The sequence below is a fragment of the Pempheris klunzingeri genome, chromosome 17, assembly GCF_042242105.1.
Source record: "Pempheris klunzingeri isolate RE-2024b chromosome 17, fPemKlu1.hap1, whole genome shotgun sequence".
In the NCBI taxonomy this organism is placed as follows: Eukaryota; Metazoa; Chordata; class Actinopteri; order Acropomatiformes; family Pempheridae; genus Pempheris; species Pempheris klunzingeri.
In genome coordinates this window covers 12,181,404-12,187,921 of record NC_092028.1, presented here as the reverse complement: position 1 = coordinate 12,187,921, position 6,518 = coordinate 12,181,404, and positions in this window count along the sequence as shown.

The following is a 6,518-nucleotide window of genomic DNA, read 5'->3' as shown; positions in this document are numbered from 1 at the left end:
CTCCCATGTATACCAAGGACTCAAGATGTGAATACAATTCTGCTTTGAACATTAATGAACAACTGAAAGATGGAGTACTGTCTGAGAAGTATATCAAGGGACGCATTAATTCCCCTTAAAAAAAAAAAAAGAAATATCTTTATTGTGTTGGTCTTTGGATATGATATTGTCATTGTTGCTGAACATATTGAACATTGAAATACCATTTGAAATCGTTGTGATCTAAGACTAACTGTAAATGTTGGCTTGTTGGGTGTTGCATGGTTTAGCAAGATTCTCTCTTCCTTTTTTTACGACTTTATTGTAAAATTTATTGTGATTTAAAAAAGATAAATAAACTGACGCAATATCCAGATGTCAATGGTTGCCATATACTGCGGATACAGTATTTACAGGGATATTTTTAAAGACACAGACAGTTGGAAACATTTGTCTGCGTCTAATGCCCCAGCCTGTAACGATCAAGTGCTGCATCCTCAAATATTGGTGTCAAATCTCGTATCCTGTATCTTTTAATAAAGGCAATTCAAACAACCAAAATGTTTTCTCTTTTGAAATATTTTTTCAGGCATGCGCATTAAGCAGTAGTTTGACATTTTAGGAAATATGCTTATTCTCTTTCCTGCTGCAAACTAGGTGAGAAGATTGATACGACTCTCACGTTTGTGCAACAAACATGTCGCTACAGCTAGGAGACAATTAGCTTAGCTTAGCATAAAGACAGGAAACAGGGGAAAGCAGCTAGAATGACTCTGTCTGAAAGTAGCACATTCCAGCCCTTAAGCTCAACTTGTCATTTTGTGCTTATGGAGGGACTGCCGCATAGCACGGCTCATTATCTCTGCACAAAAAACAAACAGATTAAACAAATAAGATATAGCCTGTTAATTACTGAGCTTTAAAAGTTCTAGCGGTCGGATTTTGTTCGCTTCAGACAGATCCAGGCTAGCTGTTTCCAGTGTTTCTGCTAGGCTAAGCTAACAAACTGCTAGCAGTAGCATCATATTTACCGCACATCACGATCTTCTTAACGAACTCATGGCAAGATAGAAAGTGAACGCTTTACTTAAAAGTGTAAGTGTAAAAATTTAAATGGTCATTCTCTGTCCACTGATGATGCTTAATGAAGTGTACCAGGAAATATTTTATGAGCAGATGTTTTATTATATTACATGATTAAGTTGGTTTAAAGTATGAACACAATGCTATATTCAACTACACCATACAAGTATAAGTGAACTGTTACACATAAAAATGTCCTTACATGCCTTTGAGACAGGTAATGAAATTCGCATGTAACTCAGATAAAGAAAACAACACCTCCCCCCCACTTTGAACTAAAGAAATAATAATACTATAGAACTCTTTTCTCATTGTCTGAAACCTTCTGAGCAGTTAAATGATTCTGTCTCTCTTTATGCTACAGTCTGAGACAAAAGCAAAAGTTATTATCGTCTTTTCATCAGACTTATACAACACACATATTCACACTCAATCTTTCAATTCAAGATTATGTAAACTTGGATTTTTCTTTTAGGTAGAATAAGACTGTAGAAAGTAAAATATTCACCAGTATCTGTTACCGTACTCCAAAACAACTGACACAAGTAAAAACCGAGAAGAAAATCCTGGACAATATACAAGAAGCTGACGGAAGCTGAATTTTGCTAATATGGAAATACTGTGATAGTTTAGCGATGCATGACAAAACAAAATTCAAGTTATGATGACTGTCTTGAAGGCTTTCTGCTATACAACATGGAGAAAGGGGGGAAACGCAGAATTAAAAAAAACTTTTACTTTCTGTTTAAAAACATGTATTTTGACCATGTCTAAGTGCAAGTTGAAAATCTGGGAAAGAAGCTTATTGTTAATGTTTTAACATTAGACAACAATACAGGGGGTGGATTGCCACCTCCTTAAATCATTTTAATCTCTCAACCTCTGTTGGCAATCACCAGCTGTCAAAACTGCTGTTAGAAAAAGCTGTTTTAAACAGTGCGATAATATTTTTAGCCCCAATAGATTGACCTTTGATACCATCATCATTTTGGGAGTGCAGGTAATCCAAAATGCCCACTGAATCTGTTAGCTTTGCCAAAAAAAAAAAAAAAATTCCGTCAAGCTGCTTCATATTATCATTTCGTCCTACAGGACACTTGACAGCAGGGTAATCCACACCATCTACCCAAGGTCAGCGTCTGCGACCGCTCTGCTGTCACATGTCTTTTTGTCCATTCATAAAGCTCTTCATCTGTTCCCATCTGTCCTATTCATCTGTGAGCCAGTCCTCTGTGCCGGGTGTGGTCTCTGCGGTGGTTGTGTTGTTGCTGCTGAGCGCCTGCTCCAGCAGGGCGTGCTGGGCTGTAGCCGGCAGGTAGAGGAAGGCATAGAGCAGCGCCAGCAGCAGCAGAGCCAGCAGCAGAGGGATGCCCCAGTCTGATGTCATTATAGGCTCTTCGCAGCGAGCCTGCAGGAATGACTTGTCCGGCATGGTGTACAGACAGATCACAACACAGCAGTGACACGTCCACAGTTTCTAATGTCACACTTTATCAGATAAGCTCACCAAAAATGGGAGAAAACACTGTCTGCAAACAGGCCGCACACTCACACCAATGGAGGAAACGGACCACACCAGCTTCAGAACAGACTGTAGACACAGCTGGTGTTGTAAGCGCGTTTATCTGACTGCACCAAGTTCTTAAAGTCCTCAAAAAATCCAAAGAGCACAAAAGATAGAACCGAGATGGAGAAAGTCACCTTGAAAAACATGAAGTCAGCTAAATCCAGAGGTACACAACATCCAGATCATTCACAGACAAAACACTCCTCCTCAAGTCTCTTCACAAGCAAGTGATTTTAAATTGAATAATTAATATTTCCAGGTAATGGTTGACATTTTATAGCTCAGAGAGCAAAAGAATGTCCAATTTCGGATCGAGGAAAAATAATAGATCCTTGTTATTGACAGGGATCATCATAAATGCCAGCTAAGCCTCTCTCCTCTTCGTCTTCTCTGTCATCTGACCGAAATGTTTGTGATTCCCCCTGAAACTGCGTGATGCCACGTGCATCTCGCTTGTGTATGTGCGTGTCTGTGCATGTGTGTGTGTGTGTGTGTGTGTGTGTGTGTGTGTGTTAGAGAGAGATGCTTTCTTGTCGTAGTGCATGCCCAGGTTGACATGCCAATCTGCCATTCAGCACTCTAAGATGATTTGCTCTGAAATGTTATGCAACAATAACCAGAAATCAAACAATGGACACACCATTTGAATCCCATTCTGTAGTGACACCTGACTCATTTATACACACACACACACACACACACACACAATGGGAGGCAGATTGGGTTATGAAATGCCAATTATATAATGATTCTTGATCTTCTTAGCTGAAAACACATTCATACCTGGCTGTGTTCAGGGATTACTTAATGGAAGAGCCTGCCCTTTACTCCACTGACGTGTTTCAGCTCAGTATGTTCCAAACAATCAGCACTTTGCTAATAGTTTGTTAGCTTTGAGCTATGGGGAGGTCATGGCGTGATGTAATTAGTGTGGAGAATCAATTGGTGTTGGGAAAAAGCTGTCAACGTGGATCCACAGCACAGAGGACGAGTATGTTGGAGGAGTGGTTTGAGAAGTTTCTGTTTTTTGTCTTGTCTGAACCCGTCTGGTCTCTCAACTTAAAACCCACCTGGCAGCCCTCTGTCCAAAAAATCCAGGTACCCATTTTATGATCTAAACAGGGGCAGGTCGGTAAAATTTCAAATGGGGACCAGACTGGGGCGCACGCTTGGAGAAAAAGTAAAAATCAAATCAAAATCAAAAATCAAAAAGTAAAAAATGAAATCAAATTTAAAGCTGTGCTTCTAGACAATACTGAATTGCTTATTGTTAACAGTTGAATCGTGAATCGAGTAAGAAATGCCAAGTACACAACTGTACATTGTCTGATATGAAACATAAATAAATAATGACTATTTGTTAAGTATTTTTCAACCAAAATCTTCCTGAAATTAAGCTTCTATATTTGTTTTGTTTGTAGAACGACTTTATTCCAACTTCATGAGTTGGAAATTGTTCATCTGATGGGAAAAAAACATGGCATGCTGGAGAAAAGTCTTTATGAACCTATGAACTGAGATCGAGGCTGAAACAAACTCAAACAGGAGAACCTGTGAGTGTGTGTGTGTGTGTGTGTGTGTGTGTGTGTGTGTGTGTTTGCCTCTAACTAAAGCCACAAATTAAAAAAAAGCTAAATTGAAGTGTAACAAAGAGTATAAATATAACTTGAATTTAAACGATTGTTGAATAATTATTACTACCATTACTACCATTATGCTCTTCATTCTTTTATATTCACAACAAAACACCTACCACCTTATGATTCCTGCTCGTGGAATTTAGGAACTTCTTTCTGTTTTTGCGGAGGATCTAAATTTAGATGTTGGCCCATTGTCTCTGTCCCCCAAATGTCCCTGCTGTGGGGTTAGTAGAGTTTCATCATCATTTACTGTGTGTGTATATAATAACAAGTCACACAGTAAGGAAGCACTGCTTCTCTGCAGTATCAATATAAGGACTAGATACCACGGCCCCGACGCACAAAGGAGCACATTAGACAAAATACATGCACAAAACTGAAAACACAACATTATTTCATTATCTCTAATACCACATGCTGACAACAGTGGACCGTGCGTGTCATCAGAGCCAGTGATCTCTGCCAGATAAAAGTGTCAAAGTGAGGTTGAGGGATTATAGACATCACAAATAATAGTGGGTGACCTGGAACAGTAGCTACTGACAGAGTAGAAACAGATGAAGCAAATACAATAAACGTAATCCTCTGTGTCAAGATGATGGACTCCTACACTTCAGGCTCAGTAGTACTGCCACAATCTATAATGTGGCCACTGAAAATAGATTTTTAGTGAACTATTCAGGAGAGGAGATGAAATTACAGCAATCTGCTTTATTGGATGTGATATCAAGCAAAGTTGAACACAGCAGTTACAGTCAGCGGGTCTTTCTCACAGCACACACGGTGGCTCATCATAGCAGGAAATTGACTCATTAATGATCGCCCTGCTCATTGTCCCAGTATGACATGCCAGGAAGTAAGCAGGCAATAATAATGGTCTAGTAACACCTTTGCTCTTCCTACAACAACACATTAAAAGGTATGGTGGTCCATTTAGTTTGCACTTCACATAATCTGAACTTCGTTGGACCACAGGACCAAAACCAGAGGATCTATAGCAGTTCCCAACCTGCGCGTCAGGACCTCCTGATGGGTCACAAAGCAAATCTGAGCCTGACAGGTCACAAGGTAGTTAAAAAATGAAGAAAGAGAAAAACCTATACTTCAGTTACACAAAATTATTTTACCCAATTTATCTAATCGTTGCTTTTTGTGAACCACTGAAGACTTTTACCACTTCTGGCCTCAAAAGTTTGAAAGGAACAATCGTCCATGGTGGAAATGCTCATAAACACACTGGCATAAAGTTCAGGGTTCAGCTTTCATTATACAATACAGGAATTACACAGCAATACACAATACAATTAGAATGGCATAGAACAATAAATATGAGCAGTAAAATACAGCAGAGCAACAAAAAAAGCAAGGATCATATACAGTTAGTGAGACACACATATACTGCATTCATAAAAAAATAAAACAGTGATGGTATTAAGTGTTCTTACAATAGGTGGCGCTACACCTTCACATTGATTTGTTATCTGCCATAAAAAAACAAAGCAAAGAAGAAATAGCGCATGCGCAGTCCACGGAGCCACTTGTGGTTTTGTTTACATCTGTGTTTCCTCACAGACGCACGCTTACTTTAGGTATGTCGATACAATTCAGTCTTTGCTGGTTATTCGTGGTAGTTAAACGGAGAGTCTCAGTATTATAACGCTAACAGTCAGCGACTAATTCCATCTAAAGGCGTTAGCATAAGGTAGCTAGCCAACCAGCGCTGCTAACATGCTAACAGGTGTTTCATTTGCTGCTACCAAACCAAAAAGCTGTCGTCTGGGTTATTTGAAGCTGCAGTATCTTTGGTGGTGTCACTGCAGGACATGTGTGCCTGATCTTACAATGGCAGAAATCACTTAAAGCTATTAGAAACGAGAAAAATACCTCAGGCTCAAGAGTAGTAGCTACTAGCGGTGCATCCCATAGTGTTTAACATGTTAATGTTGCTCAGGCTGGTTTACAGCTGTGTTTGTTACAGTTTTTTTTTATTTTGAACCACACCCTCTGTCTGATTCCAGTAGTGGAAGCTAAGTGCATTAACTAAATCTAAATCTTAACTAATCTGTATTTTAGAGGGCAATATTGTAGTTTTCACTCCATTAAAGGGTATCCTGATTTCAGCCTCTTTACACTGAATCACAAATCTTTTTAGAAAAAATATATTATTAGTTTATGAAGTATTACATTCTGTTACAGATTAAACTATCAGTATGTAAATTATTCTAAATTACAGCTACAACATGAAATGT